This window comes from Ambystoma mexicanum (assembly GCF_040938575.1).
Source record: "Ambystoma mexicanum isolate Mex_15411 chromosome 12 unlocalized genomic scaffold, UKY_AmexF1_1 Mex_chr12_unloc.2, whole genome shotgun sequence".
Taxonomy (NCBI): domain Eukaryota; kingdom Metazoa; phylum Chordata; class Amphibia; order Caudata; family Ambystomatidae; genus Ambystoma; species Ambystoma mexicanum.
In genome coordinates, this window is record NW_027182323.1 from 7436973 (window position 1) to 7459966 (window position 22994).

The 22994-nt window shown below is 46.3% G+C and overlaps 4 non-coding genes across 4 annotated transcripts; all 4 read right to left on the reverse strand.

The window, feature by feature from the left end:
* Positions 1-361: 361 nt before the first annotated feature.
* On the reverse strand, positions 362-434 carry TRNAM-CAU (transfer RNA methionine (anticodon CAU)). The gene has a single exon. It is a non-coding gene; the product is annotated as a tRNA-Met (tRNA).
* Positions 435-7559: 7125 nt separating this feature from the next.
* On the reverse strand, positions 7560-7632 carry TRNAM-CAU (transfer RNA methionine (anticodon CAU)). The gene has a single exon. It is a non-coding gene; the product is annotated as a tRNA-Met (tRNA).
* A 7125-nt stretch (positions 7633-14757) lies between these two features.
* On the reverse strand, positions 14758-14830 carry TRNAM-CAU (transfer RNA methionine (anticodon CAU)). Its single transcript has one exon. It is a non-coding gene; the product is annotated as a tRNA-Met (tRNA).
* A 7125-nt stretch (positions 14831-21955) lies between these two features.
* On the reverse strand, positions 21956-22028 carry TRNAM-CAU (transfer RNA methionine (anticodon CAU)). The gene has a single exon. It is a non-coding gene; the product is annotated as a tRNA-Met (tRNA).
* Between the last annotated feature and the right edge of the window lie 966 nt (positions 22029-22994).

Sequence of the window (22994 nt, forward strand, 5' to 3'; positions counted from 1 at the left end):
AACCTTCAACGTAATCCGTGATGAGATTCCCCCGGATCCATATATATTGGTTTGAGTGCGGCACCATACGTTGCCTGGATCACATGCTTTTTTACACACGAGCACAAACTATCTTTCTCCTGCACTTTGAATGACATGAGCTGGTAATCCCGCGTTCCTTTGAGATTAATCGAAAACCAGGCCACTGTTACTGCAATTAATGTGATTTATTAATGGATGACTTGATTTATGAATGGATGAATTGGAGTGAGAATGTGCAGTGATTTCATGGATCTGCACAACAGCCGAAGGAGAATAATATTTAAAAGTAAAGGTTGAAAAGGCCCGAAGCAGTTAATTCTAATGAATAGTCAAAAGTAAATGCCCTCTGTGAGGCTCGAACTCACGACCTTCAGATTATGAGACTGACGCGCTGCCTACTGCGCTAAGAAGGCACTGTCGTTCTGTACCTCAACACGGCTTATACCAGAAACCCAGGCCAATTGCATTTATGTATATTGGCTTCCATGCTGTCACTGCTATCATTACATTCAAACTCTCCTTAAGACTACCAATAATAGTTTTCAGATTCGATTTTGTTCTGCATATGCTAATGATTCTGCATCTAAAACTTGCCACAATACTACAGAATCGGATAAAAAAAAACAATGTTGAAAAGTAGAACACCTGCTGAGCTCATTTCACCCATAAACATTTTTACTGAAGGTGATTTCCCTTGCAGAAAAAGTCGTCTACAACCAGAGAGGGTGAGGGGAGTTAGTCATGCTGATCGAATTTCACCGCTAGACGGCGCAGAAAGTTGTCAACAGTGAAAGAAATGTGATGTATACTAGAATGGCCTGCATCCCTTGCGGTATAGATCCAGGGATGGAGCCAGCCTCCATTTTCTGGTGGGATGCTGGAGGGAAGGTTTGCCTGCTGATCAGCTTCCTGCATGACCACGAGAGTGCGTAAAAGCTGTCATATAGCAGTCAGGCTCGGACTGGGACAAGAAAGACGGCCGGGCACCTAAAAGAAAAGTGGCCAGTCCTTCGCCTCAAAAAGAGGGGCCCTCAAACCAGCATCCGTGAATCACGTCAATTCACAACATTGCATGCACCGGTAAGATAACCAAATGGGCGACTACACCTGCTGCAGAAATCTGTGGAGGCATGTTATGGTATCAGGTGTGACCTGCCTTACAGAGGCAGCTCACATCCTGTAAGCTGGTCTTGAGTACCTGGCACACACTGCCAACAACTCCCACACTTTGTTGGGGCCACCTGTTACCGCTGGCGATACCACAACTCTCTGAACTTGCAGGGCATAGCTCCTGCAAGAACACGTTATGCTCGAGGCCACGCACCGGTATGATAATCCAGTGGGTGAACACACCTGCCGCAGGAATCTGTTGAATTAGGTTGTGTGTCGCACAGGCATCACCCGGCATTACAGAAGAATCACAGATACACCCCACGTTGTGAATGCGAGTACCTGGGCTGGCCCACGCTGCCTCAATCTACCACTCTCCATTGGTGCCACTGCGGACCCCAAGCCAATCCGACAACTCACCCCTGCAAGAACAGGCTATGCATGAAAAGGAGTGGATTAATGCATGTGCTGTACAATTCTGGGGACTGTGATGTGTGCAGTGGTGGAAGTGGAAATACGAAACTAGTGGTACTCTGGCTGCATCCAAAAAGGAGGGAGTGGGATGGCCAAACAGCTGTTGGAGGGGGGTGGGTGGAATGGACTAGGAGGATCACAAACTTTGGCTGAACGCTAAGCGCCACTCTTCAAATTTGATCACATACCTTCCAAGCTTGACTGGGTACAAATAGTTTGGATTTCAAGGCCTTCAGTAATAATGTCTTATAGAGTTTACTTACAAAAAACAGAAATGGCATAATCGAGCCACATGACAACATGTAAATCCGTATAGCAACATGTTAAGCCAAAAGAATATTTTGTGGCTTTAATTTTCACATCCTGAATAGTAAGCTATACGTCCCAGAAGGTGAGATAATGGCAACCTGAAAAATCTATATAAACACACTGTACTTTCAGTGATTTAACACATGCAACAAAATAAGTTGTGCAATAAACACTGATATGGAGATTCATTGTCACAAAATTCCAGCTGGCCCAACTTCCTCCTGCCCATCCATCCATCCATGGATCCATTACTATATACACCAACCTATGCCGTCCATCCATCCATTCATCTATCCATTGGTCAAGGCACTCTGTAGCGCATAAAGGAATTCAGGTGGGAATTCATGAACCTTGAAGAGGGTTTTTCTTTTAAACAGGTGCTTTTTGGTTGGTGAAGCTCTGTTGCTGGCACACAGATAGCTGCATCATAAGAGCAGCAGAGTAAATATGTAAACTTTGTGTCTCAATGATGCTTCTGTGCTTTGCTCTGTTAAGCGAGTCCACTTAAAAAAGGCACATAATTAGGATAATACATTAATGCACTTTCTGGCTCCATATTTACAGTCTCGTTCACAGGACTGAGCAAAATTTGCAGTGAACTGCATGTGCCTGCAGTTTCTGGGGCATTTCCACGTAAAGCGCACTCACATGCTGAGCGGCAATAGACAGGGACTCTATGCCTGCAAAGTTCCCATTGCCATCAACTCTCAGATCCTCCAGCACACGGCTGGCCCTTACAGCAGTAGTGGTGGAAGAAGGGTGCATCAAACTGGCTGTGCTAGGTCAAAACTGTGTGGAGTGTGCTCGGCGTTGAATGAACGAGCCACGTTTCAAGAGACCTAAAACTGAACAGATCTAATCTTTTGCCCTGCATTTCCAAGCACTAATTCAACTTATTTTTTCATCAGAAGCATACACATTGAACCACCATTCTCCAATCTGTCTACCTGCCCCAGGCTAACCACAAGGTACTCTCCCCAGAGAACCGGACCTGATGCATCAGCAGATTAATAATTGCTGGAATGCCTCATCTGCTCGTTGTCCATGAAAGCGATGTTGAAAAAATTTGATTAGTGACATAAAGCAACTACTTTTGGTGCATATTTCAAGATATCAGTCATCAGGTGGAGCGTGCTGTGTTGCTGACCTGCACCAACCATAAAGAAGATCACTGCAGGTAAAAGGGGAGTTTAGAAATAAAAAAAATATTTGTATGCATATGCAGTGTGTATGTGCGTCGCAAATTGATACCAGCACAGGGTGGGTTAGTCTCTCCAAAACATCTCTGCAGTCATGGACCTCGTCTCGGCCGATTTAAATGAACATAAAACACGCAGAATGTGTGGAGGCATGTAGTCCGTTTACACGCACTTCCATGTACTGCACGATCCTACAGAGAGAGAGTTACAGAAATGGGCAGGGCCAGCCGCACAATGGAACTTAATTGTTTGAAAAAGAAACTAAACTCGGAGCATGATTTCCTGAACTATACAGAATGGAACAGACAGTTGTGTTAGATCAAACAAATCATTGAACTCTGCCATGCGTACACTTTAGCGTATTCACTGTTAGAAATGTAAAAGATAAGGGAATGGGATCTTAGGGCACATATTTCTTTAAGATATATAGATTGTTACTGGGACATTTCACTCTGTCAAAAAGGATGTTTTCATGATGTCATGTTCCATTGAAGTATGTGTACATTGGGCAGTTTACCCGCTGGGTATGTCATTTCAGTTATACACACTCTGCTATCTGGTGCTGGGAATTATTTTCTTGTTCATTCAGTTAACTTAATAAAGGTTCATTTTTAACAAATACATATATTTTTAGATTTACTGGTAGCACTAGGAATACTAGTAACAAAAGAATAAAAGTACAAAGCAAGCAAAACTGCAAAATAAACGGTGTGCTCTTAGCGGCATGCCTACAGTGACTTCTAAATGAAGCAATGCTTCAACGGGTCTATGGCATGGATGGCTGCTCTGCTTTCTTTCTCCTTTTGACCTTCAGCACATCTATCCTTTTCAAGAAGTAGCCGGGTCCTTTCTATTCATTTTAAAGAGGTTTCAGACGGCAGCAGCTTCAGGGCAATCACTAGTTAATTTAAGTTGCTTAACAGCAGGGGTCTTTGCATGGAGTGGATGGGCCTCGAGTACTGGGCTTGCAGACGGTCTACAAGCCCAGTCCAGTCCTCCAGAGTAAAAAAAGCTATAAAGGGTAGATGACCTGGCCGGGCACTGGCCCCTTTATTTTATGTTTTTATCTTTACTTACTATTTGTGATCACGTCGGCCCACGTGCATGCACAAATAATGTCTTCTGCTGTCCACCTCGGCTGGGTTGCAGAGCTGGGTTGAGCTAGGCGGAGCCTTCTGTTGGCCTGCTGTAGCTCCGGATAGAGGCCTTGTCGCTGTTGTTACACTTGCAAGTTGCATGTGCTTTGCTTTGCAATAGCCAGAGGGCCAGAGGCCTGCAGGCTGCTACTCCATGTCAAAAATTCCTTCCTTGTTTACCAAATGTGCGGGGGGCTGTCGTGGTGAGTGACCGACCGCACCCAGACCCAGCAGCACAATACACCATGCACATGCGGTCCGCTCACGTGATTGACTGCCAAGCCAGCCCAAGCCACATTGCAGCAGCAGGCCCCTGGCAGTTGCCTGGTCGCTGCCCCGACGCTCACAGCGAGGAGGACTATACACTAGGCAGGTCACCCCGCGCACCACCCTAACCCAAAACAAACATGCACACAACACAGGACAGGAACCGCCCATATCAGAAGGCGAGCTCTCAGCTCTCTCCCTCCCAACCCCCAGGACAATTTGTTACAATTTGGTGTTTAACCTGGCACCACACCGGCAGATGGCTGGGGACACACACTGCCCATCACGGCCTCAGCTATTGTGTGCATTCATCTAGGCAAAGTTAACACTTACTAAGTGTTAACCTTCTTTGATGGATGCCTTCTGCATTCCATCAGCTGTGCGGCGGCGAGTAACTCAGAGCAATATGTAACATTACCTTGCCTAAAGTAACTTAAGTTACTCAATCGCAAAAATAATGTTATATTCCAAACTGGCCCCAGGGTGGCTTGTAAAACTGGCCCCAGGCCATCCCGAGTCCGAATTGCATTCTGCCGGTGGCAGAACGTCCGATAGGGCAGTCCGCCCCTGACAGCAGTGAAGGAAATGAGATGCAAACTACAGTGCCCTGAATCCCCTGAGGTATAAATACAGGGTTTGAGCAACTCTCAACTTTTGTTTGGGGGGAGGTTGCATTTTGGTGGCTGATGGACAGTTTTGAAAAGTGTGTTACAAGTGGAGCCATGCATGGTCACCCAACGCCTAGTGCCCCTCCAAGTGCCTGCAAGCCCACTATCAATTGTGCCTATGTTTTGTGCACTCTTACCTCGGTAACCCACAGCATACAAACGTGTCTCTCTGCACCCGACTGACATGAGGAAAATATGTGAAGCTTAATGTCAGTGCTGATAAGTTTTCTGTGCTGCGAATCAAACAGGGCAACTTCTCGAGACCAGGCGAGATGACTAAAGTTCCCAGCCTATCAAGCAAACATGCATCGGAGTCTCACCAGAACTGGATGTGTGGCCTGCAGGTTATACAGAGAGGTCTGAAGTCAGTCCATTAACCCATTGGGCACTCTTATCTGGTTTCAAACTGGGGACTTGCACATTTCAAATTCAGAGGAGCGCTTCTGGAAAATTAGGTGTTCTGGAATGCAGGTCGGAATCTGTCAGTGACTGGCCATGCAAATAACTTTCAGGTGTGTCATTTATTCTTTGGAGATGACCCCCACACACCGCTCCCTGCCACTCCTGACCCCAGGGGAGTATACAGCATTGCAAGAGTGGGGGAGCGAGCCACAAAAAAGTCCTGCAACATGTCCCCCAAACACAGCTTGGAAAATCCAGACTAAACTGACATGCAATCGTTTCCGCCGCGCCATTTGATAAACAACGGCGTGTGCGCTGCAGCTAGAACTTTACTTTCTTAAGTCCCTGAGCGCATTCACTAGTCCGATTTCAGAAATTAGTCAAATCATTTCTTTCTGGAGTCGTACACTCTGACCCCGGAAAGAAATGACCTGACTTCTTTCAGAAGTTCAGACTAGTAAATGCGCGCAGGACTGGAGCTGAAGTCAGAGCATGCAACACTGTCTGGTGTCCATGTCCCTCACCGCTCCAGGCTGCATCTGATGCAGCAGCCCAAAACGAGGTGGGACATGGGCACCTATTTGCCGTGTGCTGTTGGTCGAATGGCAAAACCCTCGTTGTTAGGGTGGACAACTTCACAAAATGGTTTCACAGGACACTGTCCTTGCCCTTCCGAACTCCCAAGCATCCACAATCCCATTTGGCGTGTTATGTGCCCCACCGAGACCTATCAAACCTTGGGGATTGTCCCAGGGTCTCTGGGTTTTCATGCTCTTCTCCGAGTACCTGGGGAAGAGCAAGAAATCTCTGGGTTTGTATGGGCCGGCAATAAAATGCAGTGCCTCTCTTCTCTCATATCTCGTCGGTGATCTGAGGATGGCTGTGTGACAAGCAAGGTAAACAACCCCGCTCAGGCAGAAAAGAGCGACCACCGTGGTATTTGAACACTTAACATCTCTTTGTAATCGTCAGTGAATAGTAATGAGGGGACATTAGTTATTTTGTAGCTCAAAGCCCAAAATTAAGTTGCAGAGAGTTATCCAAGTCTTTGCCTGTTTTCAAGGCAAAAACATTTGAACTGTTTCTCATTTTCAGGCCCCTGCCGGCAGTGAATTCACTGTATCACTGGCACCGTTAACAGCGGTGCCAGTGATTCAGTGGTTCTCAATGGGCACTTACCGTGACTGCGCCAGCTGCAATATCCCGGTAATATCGGGATATCGGGCGGTGGAAGCAGTAAGCTGTGTTTGCTGTTGGCGGCTTACCGGCAAACTCGTAAGGAACACCATAGTCTTTCCGATAAAAGACATGCCGCTACTCTGGGCTGGCAAGTACCCGCCCATTTAAAGCACATTAGTACATAATGCCCCGAGAGTAGATGATGCTAGACTTTGGTTTTTGTGTTGTGTTTCAATGTACAGCTCAGATGAAGCAACTGCAGTTGTCTTGTTCTCGGACCCAAAATGGGATGCTTTCTTGAATCTATAGGTTGCCTTGATAACTAACCGGTAGGCTTTCAAAGGCACTGGACCATTCTTATTGACAGGAGTGGATATCAAGAAAATGGCAGACCTGTGTGATTTTGGGAATTCATTTTTTGAAATCTCCTGTCAACCTTCAACGTAATCCGTGATGAGATTCCCCCGGATCCATATATATTGGTTTGAGTGCGGCACCATACGTTGCCTGGATCACATGCTTTTTTACACACGAGCACAAACTATCTTTCTCCTGCACTTTGAATGACATGAGCTGGTAATCCCGCGTTCCTTTGAGATTAATCGAAAACCAGGCCACTGTTACTGCAATTAATGTGATTTATTAATGGATGACTTGATTTATGAATGGATGAATTGGAGTGAGAATGTGCAGTGATTTCATGGATCTGCACAACAGCCGAAGGAGAATAATATTTAAAAGTAAAGGTTGAAAAGGCCCGAAGCAGTTAATTCTAATGAATAGTCAAAAGTAAATGCCCTCTGTGAGGCTCGAACTCACGACCTTCAGATTATGAGACTGACGCGCTGCCTACTGCGCTAAGAAGGCACTGTCGTTCTGTACCTCAACACGGCTTATACCAGAAACCCAGGCCAATTGCATTTATGTATATTGGCTTCCATGCTGTCACTGCTATCATTACATTCAAACTCTCCTTAAGACTACCAATAATAGTTTTCAGATTCGATTTTGTTCTGCATATGCTAATGATTCTGCATCTAAAACTTGCCACAATACTACAGAATCGGATAAAAAAAAACAATGTTGAAAAGTAGAACACCTGCTGAGCTCATTTCACCCATAAACATTTTTACTGAAGGTGATTTCCCTTGCAGATAAAGTCGTCTACAACCAGAGAGGGTGAGCGGAGTTAGTCATGCTGATCGAATTTCACCGCTAGACGGCGCAGAAAGTTGTCAACAGTGAAGGAAATGTGATGTATACTAGAATGGCCTGCATCCCTTGCGGTATAGATCCAGGGATGGAGCCAGCCTCCATTTTCTGGTGGGATGCTGGAGGGAAGGTTTGCCTGCTGATCAGCTTCCTGCATGACCACGAGAGTGCGTAAAAGCTGTCATATAGCAGTCAGGCTCGGACTGGGACAAGAAAGACGGCCGGGCACCTAAAAGAAAAGTGGCCAGTCCTTCGCCTCAAAAAGAGGGGCCCTCAAACCAGCATCCGTGAATCACGTCAATTCACAACATTGCATGCACCGGTAAGATAACCAAATGGGCGACTACACCTGCTGCAGAAATCTGTGGAGGCATGTTATGGTATCAGGTGTGACCTGCCTTACAGAGGCAGCTCACATCCTGTAAGCTGGTCTTGAGTACCTGGCACACACTGCCAACAACTCCCACACTTTTTTGGGGCCACCTGTTACCGCTGGCGATACCACAACTCTCTGAACTTGCAGGGCATAGCTCCTGCAAGAACACGTTATGCTCGAGGCCACGCACCGGTATGATAATCCAGTGGGTGAACACACCTGCCGCAGGAATCTGTTGAATTAGGTTGTGTGTCGCACAGGCATCACCCGGCATTACAGAAGAATCACAGATACACCCCACGTTGTGAATGCGAGTACCTGGGCTGGCCCACGCTGCCTCAATCTACCACTCTCCATTGGTGCCACTGAGGACCCCAAGCCAATCCGACAACTCACCCCTGCAAGAACAGGCTATGCATGAAAAGGAGTGGATTAATGCATGTGCTGTACAATTCTGGGGACTGTGATGTGTGCAGTGGTGGAAGTGGAAATACGAAACTAGTGGTACTCTGGCTGCATCCAAAAAGGAGGGAGTGGGATGGCCAAACAGCTGTTGGAGGGGGGTGGGTGGAATGGACTAGGAGGATCACAAACTTTGGCTGAACGCTAAGCGCCACTCTTCAAATTTGATCACATACCTTCCAAGCTTGACTGGGTACAAATAGTTTGGATTTCAAGGCCTTCAGTAATAATGTCTTATAGAGTTTACTTACAAAAAACAGAAATGGCATAATCGAGCCACATGACAACATGTAAATCCGTATAGCAACATGTTAAGCCAAAAGAATATTTTGTGGCTTTAATTTTCACATCCTGAATAGTAAGCTATACGTCCCAGAAGGTGAGATAATGGCAACCTGAAAAATCTATATAAACACACTGTACTTTCAGTGATTTAACACATGCAACAAAATAAGTTGTGCAATAAACACTGATATGGAGATTCATTGTCACAAAATTCCAGCTGGCCCAACTTCCTCCTGCCCATCCATCCATCCATGGATCCATTACTATATACACCAACCTATGCCGTCCATCCATCCATTCATCTATCCATTGGTCAAGGCACTCTGTAGCGCATAAAGGAATTCAGGTGGGAATTCATGAACCTTGAAGAGGGTTTTTCTTTTAAACAGGTGCTTTTTGGTTGGTGAAGCTCTGTTGCTGGCACACAGATAGCTGCATCATAAGAGCAGCAGAGTAAATATGTAAACTTTGTGTCTCAATGATGCTTCTGTGCTTTGCTCTGTTAAGCGAGTCCACTTAAAAAAGGCACATAATTAGGATAATACATTAATGCACTTTCTGGCTCCATATTTACAGTCTCGTTCACAGGACTGAGCAAAATTTGCAGTGAACTGCATGTGCCTGCAGTTTCTGGGGCATTTCCACGTAAAGCGCACTCACATGCTGAGCGGCAATAGACAGGGACTCTATGCCTGCAAAGTTTCCATTGCCATCAACTCTCAGATCCTCCAGCACACGGCTGGCCCTTACAGCAGTAGTGGTGGAAGAAGGGTGCATCAAACTGGCTGTGCTAGGTCAAAACTGTGTGGAGTGTGCTCGGCGTTGAATGAACGAGCCACGTTTCAAGAGACCTAAAACTGAACAGATCTAATCTTTTGCCCTGCATTTCCAAGCACTAATTCAACTTATTTTTTCATCAGAAGCATACACATTGAACCACCATTCTCCAATCTGTCTACCTGCCCCAGGCTAACCACAAGGTACTCTCCCCAGAGAACCGGACCTGATGCATCAGCAGATTAATAATTGCTGGAATGCCTCATCTGCTCGTTGTCCATGAAAGCGATGTTGAAAAAATTTGATTAGTGACATAAAGCAACTACTTTTGGTGCATATTTCAAGATATCAGTCATCAGGTGGAGCGTGCTGTGTTGCTGACCTGCACCAACCATAAAGAAGATCACTGCAGGTAAAAGGGAAGTTTAGAAATAAAAAAAATATTTGTATGCATATGCAGTGTGTATGTGCGTCGCAAATTGATACCAGCACAGGGTGGGTTAGTCTCTCCAAAACATCTCTGCAGTCATGGACCTCGTCTCGGCCGATTTAAATGAACATAAAACACGCAGAATGTGTGGAGGCATGTAGTCCGTTTACACGCACTTCCATGTACTGCACGATCCTACAGAGAGAGAGTTACAGAAATGGGCAGGGCCAGCCGCACAATGGAACTTAATTGTTTGAAAAAGAAACTAAACTCGGAGCATGATTTCCTGAACTATACAGAATGGAACAGACAGTTGTGTTAGATCAAACAAATCATTGAACTCTGCCATGCGTACACTTTAGCGTATTCACTGTTAGAAATGTAAAAGATAAGGGAATGGGATCTTAGGGCACATATTTCTTTAAGATATATAGATTGTTACTGGGACATTTCACTCTGTCAAAAAGGATGTTTTCATGATGTCATGTTCCATTGAAATATGTGTACATTGGGCAGTTTACCCGCTGGGTATGTCATTTCAGTTATACACACTCTGCTATCTGGTGCTGGGAATTATTTTCTTGTTCATTCAGTTAACTTAATAAAGGTTCATTTTTAACAAATACATATATTTTTAGATTTACTGGTAGCACTAGGAATACTAGTAACAAGAGAATAAAAGTACAAAGCAAGCAAAACTGCAAAATAAACGGTGTGCTCTTAGCGGCATGCCTACAGTGACTTCTAAATGAAGCAATGCTTCAACGGGTCTATGGCATGGATGGCTGCTCTGCTTTCTTTCTCCTTTTGACCTTCAGCACATCTATCCTTTTCAAGAAGTAGCCGGGTCCTTTCTATTCATTTTAAAGAGGTTTCAGACGGCAGCAGCTTCAGGGCAATCACTAGTTAATTTAAGTTGCTTAACAGCAGGGGTCTTTGCATGGAGTGGATGGGCCTCGAGTACTGGGCTTGCAGACGGTCTACAAGCCCAGTCCAGTCCTCCAGAGTAAAAAAAGCTATAAAGGGTAGATGACCTGGCCGGGCACTGGCCCCTTTATTTTATGTTTTTATCTTTACTTACTATTTGTGATCACGTCGGCCCACGTGCATGCACAAATAATGTCTTCTGCTGTCCACCTCGGCTGGGTTGCAGAGCTGGGTTGAGCTAGGCGGAGCCTTCTGTTGGCCTGCTGTAGCTCCGGATAGAGGCCTTGTCGCTGTTGTTACACTTGCAAGTTGCATGTGCTTTGCTTTGCAATAGCCAGAGGGCCAGAGGCCTGCAGGCTGCTACTCCATGTCAAAAATTCCTTCCTTGTTTACCAAATGTGCGGGGGGCTGTCGTGGTGAGTGACCGACCGCACCCAGACCCAGCAGCACAATACACCATGCACATGCGGTCCGCTCACGTGATTGACTGCCAAGCCAGCCCAAGCCACATTGCAGCAGCAGGCCCCTGGCAGTTGCCTGGTCGCTGCCCCGACGCTCACAGCGAGGAGGACTATACACTAGGCAGGTCACCCCGCGCACCACCCTAACCCAAAACAAACATGCACACAACACAGGACAGGAACCGCCCATATCAGAAGGCGAGCTCTCAGCTCTCTCCCTCCCAACCCCCAGGACAATTTGTTACAATTTGGTGTTTAACCTGGCACCACACCGGCAGATGGCTGGGGACACACACTGCCCATCACGGCCTCAGCTATTGTGTGCATTCATCAAAGCAAAGTCAACACTTACTAAGTGTTAACCTTCTTTGATGGATGCCTTCTGCATTCCATCAGCTGTGCGGCGGCGAGTAACTCAGAGCAATATGTAACATTACCTTGCCTAAAGTAACTTAAGTTACTCAATCGCAAAAATAATGTTATATTCCAAACTGGCCCCAGGGTGGCTTGTAAAACTGGCCCCAGGCCATCCCGAGTCCGAATTGCATTCTGCCGGTGGCAGAACGTCCGATAGGGCAGTCCGCCCCTGACAGCAGTGAAGGAAATGAGATGCAAACTACAGTGCCCTGAATCCCCTGAGGTATAAATACAGGGTTTGAGCAACTCTCAACTTTTGTTTGGGGGGAGGTTGCATTTTGGTGGCTGATGGACAGTTTTGAAAAGTGTGTTACAAGTGGAGCCATGCATGGTCACCCAACGCCTAGTGCCCCTCCAAGTGCCTGCAAGCCCACTATCAATTGTGCCTATGTTTTGTGCACTCTTACCTCGGTAACCCACAGCATACAAACGTGTCTCTCTGCACCCGACTGACATGAGGAAAATATGTGAAGCTTAATGTCAGTGCTGATAAGTTTTCTGTGCTGCGAATCAAACAGGGCAACTTCTCGAGACCAGGCGAGATGACTAAAGTTCCCAGCCTATCAAGCAAACATGCATCGGAGTCTCACCAGAACTGGATGTGTGGCCTGCAGGTTATACAGAGAGGTCTGAAGTCAGTCCATTAACCCATTGGGCACTCTTATCTGGTTTCAAACTGGGGACTTGCACATTTCAAATTCAGAGGAGCGCTTCTGGAAAATTAGGTGTTCTGGAATGCAGGTCGGAATCTGTCAGTGACTGGCCATGCAAATAACTTTCAGGTGTGTCATTTATTCTTTGGAGATGACCCCCACACACCGCTCCCTGCCACTCCTGACCCAAGGGGAGTATACAGCATTGCAAGAGTGGGGGAGCGAGCCACAAAAAAGTCCTGCAACATGTCCCCCAAACACAGCTTGGAAAATCCAGACTAAACTGACATGCAATCGTTTCCGCCGCGCCATTTGATAAACAACGGCGTGTGCGCTGCAGCTAGAACTTTACTTTCTTAAGTCCCTGAGCGCATTCACTAGTCCGATTTCAGAAATTAGTCAAATCATTTCTTTCTGGAGTCGTACACTCTGACCCCGGAAAGAAATGACCTGACTTCTTTCAGAAGTTCAGACTAGTAAATGCGCGCAGGACTGGAGCTGAAGTCAGAGCATGCAACACTGTCTGGTGTCCATGTCCCTCACCGCTCCAGGCTGCATCTGATGCAGCAGCCCAAAACGAGGTGGGACATGGGCACCTATTTGCCGTGTGCTGTTGGTCGAATGGCAAAACCCTCGTTGTTAGGGTGGACAACTTCACAAAATGGTTTCACAGGACACTGTCCTTGCCCTTCCGAACTCCCAAGCATCCACAATCCCATTTGGCGTGTTATGTGCCCCACCGAGACCTATCAAACCTTGGGGATTGTCCCAGGGTCTCTGGGTTTTCATGCTCTTCTCCGAGTACCTGGGGAAGAGCAAGAAATCTCTGGGTTTGTATGGGCCGGCAATAAAATGCAGTGCCTCTCTTCTCTCATATCTCGTCGGTGATCTGAGGATGGCTGTGTGACAAGCAAGGTAAACAACCCCGCTCAGGCAGAAAAGAGCGACCACCGTGGTATTTGAACACTTAACATCTCTTTGTAATCGTCAGTGAATAGTAATGAGGGGACATTAGTTATTTTGTAGCTCAAAGCCCAAAATTAAGTTGCAGAGAGTTATCCAAGTCTTTGCCTGTTTTCAAGGCAAAAACATTTGAACTGTTTCTCATTTTCAGGCCCCTGCCGGCAGTGAATTCACTGTATCACTGGCACCGTTAACAGCGGTGCCAGTGATTCAGTGGTTCTCAATGGGCACTTACCGTGACTGCGCCAGCTGCAATATCCCGGTAATATCGGGATATCGGGCGGTGGAAGCAGTAAGCTGTGTTTGCTGTTGGCGGCTTACCGGCAAACTCGTAAGGAACACCATAGTCTTTCCGATAAAAGACATGCCGCTACTCTGGGCTGGCAAGTACCCGCCCATTTAAAGCACATTAGTACATAATGCCCCGAGAGTAGATGATGCTAGACTTTGGTTTTTGTGTTGTGTTTCAATGTACAGCTCAGATGAAGCAACTGCAGTTGTCTTGTTCTCGGACCCAAAATGGGATGCTTTCTTGAATCTATAGGTTGCCTTGATAACTAACCGGTAGGCTTTCAAAGGCACTGGACCATTCTTATTGACAGGAGTGGATATCAAGAAAATGGCAGACCTGTGTGATTTTGGGAATTCATTTTTTGAAATCTCCTGTCAACCTTCAACGTAATCCGTGATGAGATTCCCCCGGATCCATATATATTGGTTTGAGTGCGGCACCATACGTTGCCTGGATCACATGCTTTTTTACACACGAGCACAAACTATCTTTCTCCTGCACTTTGAATGACATGAGCTGGTAATCCCGCGTTCCTTTGAGATTAATCGAAAACCAGGCCACTGTTACTGCAATTAATGTGATTTATTAATGGATGACTTGATTTATGAATGGATGAATTGGAGTGAGAATGTGCAGTGATTTCATGGATCTGCACAACAGCCGAAGGAGAATAATATTTAAAAGTAAAGGTTGAAAAGGCCCGAAGCAGTTAATTCTAATGAATAGTCAAAAGTAAATGCCCTCTGTGAGGCTCGAACTCACGACCTTCAGATTATGAGACTGACGCGCTGCCTACTGCGCTAAGAAGGCACTGTCGTTCTGTACCTCAACACGGCTTATACCAGAAACCCAGGCCAATTGCATTTATGTATATTGGCTTCCATGCTGTCACTGCTATCATTACATTCAAACTCTCCTTAAGACTACCAATAATAGTTTTCAGATTCGATTTTGTTCTGCATATGCTAATGATTCTGCATCTAAAACTTGCCACAATACTACAGAATCGGATAAAAAAAAACAATGTTGAAAAGTAGAACACCTGCTGAGCTCATTTCACCCATAAACATTTTTACTGAAGGTGATTTCCCTTGCAGATAAAGTCGTCTACAACCAGAGAGGGTGAGGGGAGTTAGTCATGCTGATCGAATTTCACCGCTAGACGGCGCAGAAAGTTGTCAACAGTGAAGGAAATGTGATGTATACTAGAATGGCCTGCATCCCTTGCGGTATAGATCCAGGGATGGAGCCAGCCTCCATTTTCTGGTGGGATGCTGGAGGGAAGGTTTGCCTGCTGATCAGCTTCCTGCATGACCACGAGAGTGCGTAAAAGCTGTCATATAGCAGTCAGGCTCGGACTGGGACAAGAAAGACGGCCGGGCACCTAAAAGAAAAGTGGCCAGTCCTTCGCCTCAAAAAGAGGGGCCCTCAAACCAGCATCCGTGAATCACGTCAATTCACAACATTGCATGCACCGGTAAGATAACCAAATGGGCGACTACACCTGCTGCAGAAATCTGTGGAGGCATGTTATGGTATCAGGTGTGACCTGCCTTACAGAGGCAGCTCACATCCTGTAAGCTGGTCTTGAGTACCTGGCACACACTGCCAACAACTCCCACACTTTGTTGGGGCCACCTGTTACCGCTGGCGATACCACAACTCTCTGAACTTGCAGGGCATAGCTCCTGCAAGAACACGTTATGCTCGAGGCCACGCACCGGTATGATAATCCAGTGGGTGAACACACCTGCCGCAGGAATCTGTTGAATTAGGTTGTGTGTCGCACAGGCATCACCCGGCATTACAGAAGAATCACAGATACACCCCACGTTGTGAATGCGAGTACCTGGGCTGGCCCACGCTGCCTCAATCTACCACTCTCCATTGGTGCCACTGAGGACCCCAAGCCAATCCGACAACTCACCCCTGCAAGAACAGGCTATGCATGAAAAGGAGTGGATTAATGCATGTGCTGTACAATTCTGGGGACTGTGATGTGTGCAGTGGTGGAAGTGGAAATACGAAACTAGTGGTACTCTGGCTGCATCCAAAAAGGAGGGAGTGGGATGGCCAAACAGCTGTTGGAGGGGGGTGGGTGGAATGGACTAGGAGGATCACAAACTTTGGCTGAACGCTAAGCGCCACTCTTCAAATTTGATCACATACCTTCCAAGCTTGACTGGGTACAAATAGTTTGGATTTCAAGGCCTTCAGTAATAATGTCTTATAGAGTTTACTTACAAAAAACAGAAATGGCATAATCGAGCCACATGACAACATGTAAATCCGTATAGCAACATGTTAAGCCAAAAGAATATTTTGTGGCTTTAATTTTCACATCCTGAATAGTAAGCTATACGTCCCAGAAGGTGAGATAATGGCAACCTGAAAAATCTATATAAACACACTGTACTTTCAGTGATTTAACACATGCAACAAAATAAGTTGTGCAATAAACACTGATATGGAGATTCATTGTCACAAAATTCCAGCTGGCCCAACTTCCTCCTGCCCATCCATCCATCCATGGATCCATTACTATATACACCAACCTATGCCGTCCATCCATCCATTCATCTATCCATTGGTCAAGGCACTCTGTAGCGCATAAAGGAATTCAGGTGGGAATTCATGAACCTTGAAGAGGGTTTTTCTTTTAAACAGGTGCTTTTTGGTTGGTGAAGCTCTGTTGCTGGCACACAGATAGCTGCATCATAAGAGCAGCAGAGTAAATATGTAAACTTTGTGTCTCAATGATGCTTCTGTGCTTTGCTCTGTTAAGCGAGTCCACTTAAAAAAGGCACATAATTAGGATAATACATTAATGCACTTTCTGGCTCCATATTTACAGTCTCGTTCACAGGACTGAGCAAAATTTGCAGTGAACTGCATGTGCCTGCAGTTTCTGGGGCATTTCCACGTAAAGCGCACTCACATGCTGAGCGGCAATAGACAGGGACTCTATGCCTGCAAAGTTCCCATTGCCATCAACTCTCAGATCCTCCAGCACACGGCTGGCCCTTACAGCAGTCGTGGTGGAAGAAGGGTGCATCAAACTGGCTGTGCTAGGTCAAAACTGTGTGGAGTGTGCTCGGCGTTGAATGAACGAGCCACGTTTCAAGAGACCTAAAACTGAACAGATCTAATCTTTTGCCCTGCATTTCCAAGCACTAATTCAACTTATTTTTTCATCAGAAGCATACACATTGAACCACCATTCTCCAATCTGTCTACCTGCCCCAGGCTAACCACAAGGTACTCTCCCCAGAGAACCGGACCTGATGCATCAGCAGATTAATAATTGCTGGAATGCCTCATCTGCTCGTTGTCCATGAAAGCGATGTTGAAAAAATTTGATTAGTGACATAAAGCAACTACTTTTGGTGCATATTTCAAGATATCAGTCATCAGGTGGAGCGTGCTGTGTTGCTGACCTGCACCAACCATAAAGAAGATCACTGCAGGTAAAAGGGGAGTTTAGAAATAAAAAAAATATTTGTATGCATATGCAGTGTGTATGTGCGTCGCAAATTGATACCAGCACAGGGTGGTTTAGTCTCTCCAAAACATCTCTGCAGTCATGGACCTCGTCTCGGCCGATTTAAATGAACATAAAACACGCAGAATGTGTGGAGGCATGTAGTCCGTTTACACGCACTTCCATGTACTGCACGATCCTACAGAGAGAGAGTTACAGAAATGGGCAGGGCCAGCCGCACAATGGAACTTAATTGTTTGAAAAAGAAACTAAACTCGGAGCATGATTTCCTGAACTATACAGAATGGAACAGACAGTTGTGTTAGATCAAACAAATCATTGAACTCTGCCATGCGTACACTTTAGCGTATTCACTGTTAGAAATGTAAAAGATAAGGGAATGGGATCTTAGGGCACATATTTCTTTAAGATATATAGATTGTTACTGGGACATTTCACTCTGTCAAAAAGGATGTTTTCATGATGTCATGTTCCATTGAAGTATGTGTACATTGGGCAGTTTACCCGCTGGGTATGTCATTTCAGTTATACACACTCTGCTATCTGGTGCTGGGAATTATTTTCTTGTTCATTCAGTTAACTTAATAAAGGTTCATTTTTAACAAATACATATATTTTTAGATTTACTGGTAGCACTAGGAATACTAGTAACAAAAGAATAAAAGTACAAAGCAAGCAAAACTGCAAAATAAACGGTGTGCTCTTAGCGGCATGCCTACAGTGACTTCTAAATGAAGCAATGCTTCAACGGGTCTATGGCATGGATGGCTGCTCTGCTTTCTTTCTCCTTTTGACCTTCAGCACATCTATCCTTTTCAAGAAGTAGCCGGGTCCTTTCTATTCATTTTAAAGAGGTTTCAGACGGCAGCAGCTTCAGGGCAATCACTAGTTAATTTAAGTTGCTTAACAGCAGGGGTCTTTGCATGGAGTGGATGGGCCTCGAGTACTGGGCTTGCAGACGGTCTACAAGCCCAGTCCAGTCCTCCAGAGTAAAAAAAGCTATAAAGGGTAGATGACCTGGCCGGGCACTGGCCCCTTTATTTTATGTTTTTATCTTTACTTACTATTTGTGATCACGTCGGCCCACGTGCATGCACAAATAATGTCTTCTGCTGTCCACCTCGGCTGGGTTGCAGAGCTGGGTTGAGCTAGGCGGAGCCTTCTGTTGGCCTGCTGTAGCTCCGGATAGAGGCCTTGTCGCTGTTGTTACACTTGCAAGTTGCATGTGCTTTGCTTTGCAATAGCCAGAGGGCCAGAGGCCTGCAGGCTGCTACTCCATGTCAAAAATTCCTTCCTTGTTTACCAAATGTGCGGGGGGCTGTCGTGGTGAGTGACCGACCGCACCCAGACCCAGCAGCACAATACACCATGCACATGCGGTCCGCTCACGTGATTGACTGCCAAGCCAGCCCAAGCCACATTGCAGCAGCAGGCCCCTGGCAGTTGCCTGGTCGCTGCCCCGACGCTCACAGCGAGGAGGACTATACACTAGGCAGGTCACCCCGCGCACCACCCTAACCCAAAACAAACATGCACACAACACAGGACAGGAACCGCCCATATCAGAAGGCGAGCTCTCAGCTCTCTCCCTCCCAACCCCCAGGACAATTTGTTACAATTTGGTGTTTAACCTGGCACCACACCGGCAGATGGCTGGGGACACACACTGCCCATCACGGCCTCAGCTATTGTGTGCATTCATCAAAGCAAAGTTAACACTTACTAAGTGTTAACCTTCTTTGATGGATGCCTTCTGCATTCCATCAGCTGTGCGGCGGCGAGTAACTCAGAGCAATATGTAACATTACCTTGCCTAAAGTAACTTAAGTTACTCAATCGCAAAAATAATGTTATATTCCAAACTGGCCCCAGGGTGGCTTGTAAAACTGGCCCCAGGCCATCCCGAGTCCGAATTGCATTCTGCCGGTGGCAGAACGTCCGATAGGGCAGTCCGCCCCTGACAGCAGTGAAGGAAATGAGATGCAAACTACAGTGCCCTGAATCCCCTGAGGTATAAATACAGGGTTTGAGCAACTCTCAACTTTTGTTTGGGGGGAGGTTGCATTTTGGTGGCTGATGGACAGTTTTGAAAAGTGTGTTACAAGTGGAGCCATGCATGGTCACCCAACGCCTAGTGCCCCTCCAAGTGCCTGCAAGCCCACTATCAATTGTGCCTATGTTTTGTGCACTCTTACCTCGGTAACCCACAGCATACAAACGTGTCTCTCTGCACCCGACTGACATGAGGAAAATATGTGAAGCTTAATGTCAGTGCTGATAAGTTTTCTGTGCTGCGAATCAAACAGGGCAACTTCTCGAGACCAGGCGAGATGACTAAAGTTCCCAGCCTATCAAGCAAACATGCATCGGAGTCTCACCAGAACTGGATGTGTGGCCTGCAGGTTATACAGAGAGGTCTGAAGTCAGTCCATTAACCCATTGGGCACTCTTATCTGGTTTCAAACTGGGGACTTGCACATTTCAAATTCAGAGGAGCGCTTCTGGAAAATTAGGTGTTCTGGAATGCAGGTCGGAATCTGTCAGTGACTGGCCATGCAAATAACTTTCAGGTGTGTCATTTATTCTTTGGAGATGACCCCCACACACCGCTCCCTGCCACTCCTGACCCCAGGGGAGTATACAGCATTGCAAGAGTGGGGGAGCGAGCCACAAAAAAGTCCTGCAACATGTCCCCCAAACACAGCTTGGAAAATCCAGACTAAACTGACATGCAATCGTTTCCGCCGCGCCATTTGATAAACAACGGCGTGTGCGCTGCAGCTAGAACTTTACTTTCTTAAGTCCCTGAGCGCATTCACTAGTCCGATTTCAGAAATTAGTCAAATCATTTCTTTCTGGAGTCGTACACTCTGACCCCGGAAAGAAATGACCCGACTTCTTTCAGAAGTTCAGACTAGTAAATGCGCGCAGGACTGGAGCTGAAGTCAGAGCATGCAACACTGTCTGGTGTCCATGTCCCTCACCGCTCCAGGCTGCATCTGATGCAGCAGCCCAAAACGAGGTGGGACATGGGCACCTATTTGCCGTGTGCTGTTGGTCGAATGGCAAAACCCTCGTTGTTAGGGTGGACAACTTCACAAAATGGTTTCACAGGACACTGTCCTTGCCCTTCCGAACTCCCAAGCATCCACAATCCCATTTGGCGTGTTATGTGCCCCACCGAGACCTATCAAACCTTGGGGATTGTCCCAGGGTCTCTGGGTTTTCATGCTCTTCTCCGAGTACCTGGGGAAGAGCAAGAAATCTCTGGGTTTGTATGGGCCGGCAATAAAATGCAGTGCCTCTCTTCTCTCATATCTCGTCGGTGATCTGAGGATGGCTGTGTGACAAGCAAGGTAAACAACCCCGCTCAGGCAGAAAAGAGCGACCACCGTGGTATTTGAACACTTAACATCTCTTTGTAATCGTCAGTGAATAGTAATGAGGGGACATTAGTTATTTTGTAGCTCAAAGCCCAAAATTAAGTTGCAGAGAGTTATCCAAGTCTTTGCCTGTTTTCAAGGCAAAAACATTTGAACTGTTTCTCATTTTCAGGCCCCTGCCGGCAGTGAATTCACTGTATCACTGGCACCGTTAACAGCGGTGCCAGTGATTCAGTGGTTCTCAATGGGCACTTACCGTGACTGCGCCAGCTGCAATATCCCGGTAATATCGGGATATCGGGCGGTGGAAGCAGTAAGCTGTGTTTGCTGTTGGCGGCTTACCGGCAAACTCGTAAGGAACACCATAGTCTTTCCGATAAAAGACATGCCGCTACTCTGGGCTGGCAAGTACCCGCCCATTTAAAGCACATTAGTACATAATGCCCCGAGAGTAGATGATGCTAGACTTTGGTTTTTGTGTTGTGTTTCAATGTACAGCTCAGATGAAGCAACTGCAGTTGTCTTGTTCTCGGACCCAAAATGGGATGCTTTCTTGAATCTATAGGTTGCCTTGATAACTAACCGGTAGGCTTTCAAAGGCACTGGACCATTCTTATTGACAGGAGTGGATATCAAGAAAATGGCAGACCTGTGTGATTTTGGGAATTCATTTTTTGAAATCTCCTGTCAACCTTCAACGTAATCCGTGATGAGATTCCCCCGGATCCATATATATTGGTTTGAGTGCGGCACCATACGTTGCCTGGATCACATGCTTTTTTACACACGAGCACAAACTATCTTTCTCCTGCACTTTGAATGACATGAGCTGGTAATCCCGCGTTCCTTTGAGATTAATCGAAAACCAGGCCACTGTTACTGCAATTAATGTGATTTATTAATGGATGACTTGATTTATGAATGGATGAATTGGAATGAGAATGTGCAGTGATTTCATGGATCTGCACAACAGCCGAAGGAGAATAATATTTAAAAGTAAAGGTTGAAAAGGCCCGAAGCAGTTAATTCTAATGAATAGTCAAAAGTAAATGCCCTCTGTGAGGCTCGAACTCACGACCTTCAGATTATGAGACTGACGCGCTGCCTACTGCGCTAAGAAGGCACTGTCGTTCTGTACCTCAACACGGCTTATACCAGAAACCCAGGCCAATTGCATTTATGTATATTGGCTTCCATGCTGTCACTGCTATCATTACATTCAAACTCTCCTTAAGACTACCAATAATAGTTTTCAGATTCGATTTTGTTCTGCATATGCTAATGATTCTGCATCTAAAACTTGCCACAATACTACAGAATCGGATAAAAAAAAACAATGTTGAAAAGTAGAACACCTGCTGAGCTCATTTCACCCATAAACATTTTTACTGAAGGTGATTTCCCTTGCAGATAAAGTCGTCTACAACCAGAGAGGGTGAGGGGAGTTAGTCATGCTGATCGAATTTCACCGCTAGACGGCGCAGAAAGTTGTCAACAGTGAAGGAAATGTGATGTATACTAGAATGGCCTGCATCCCTTGCGGTATAGATCCAGGGATGGAGCCAGCCTCCATTTTCTGGTGGGATGCTGGAGGGAAGGTTTGCCTGCTGATCAGCTTCCTGCATGACCACGAGAGTGCGTAAAAGCTGTCATATAGCAGTCAGGCTCGGACTGGGACAAGAAAGACGGCCGGGCACCTAAAAGAAAAGTGGCCAGTCCTTCGCCTCAAAAAGAGGGGCCCTCAAACCAGCATCCGTGAATCACGTCAATTCACAACATTGCATGCACCGGTAAGATAACCAAATGGGCGACTACACCTGCTGCAGAAATCTGTGGAGGCATGTTATGGTATCAGGTGTGACCTGCCTTACAGAGGCAGCTCACATCCTGTAAGCTGGTCTTGAGTACCTGGCACACACTGCCAACAACTCCCACACTTTGTTGGGGCCACCTGTTACCGCTGGCGATACCACAACTCTCTGAACTTGCAGGGCATAGCTCCTGCAAGAACACGTTATGCTCGAGGCCACGCACCGGTATGATAATCCAGTGGGTGAACACACCTGCCGCAGGAATCTGTTGAATTAGG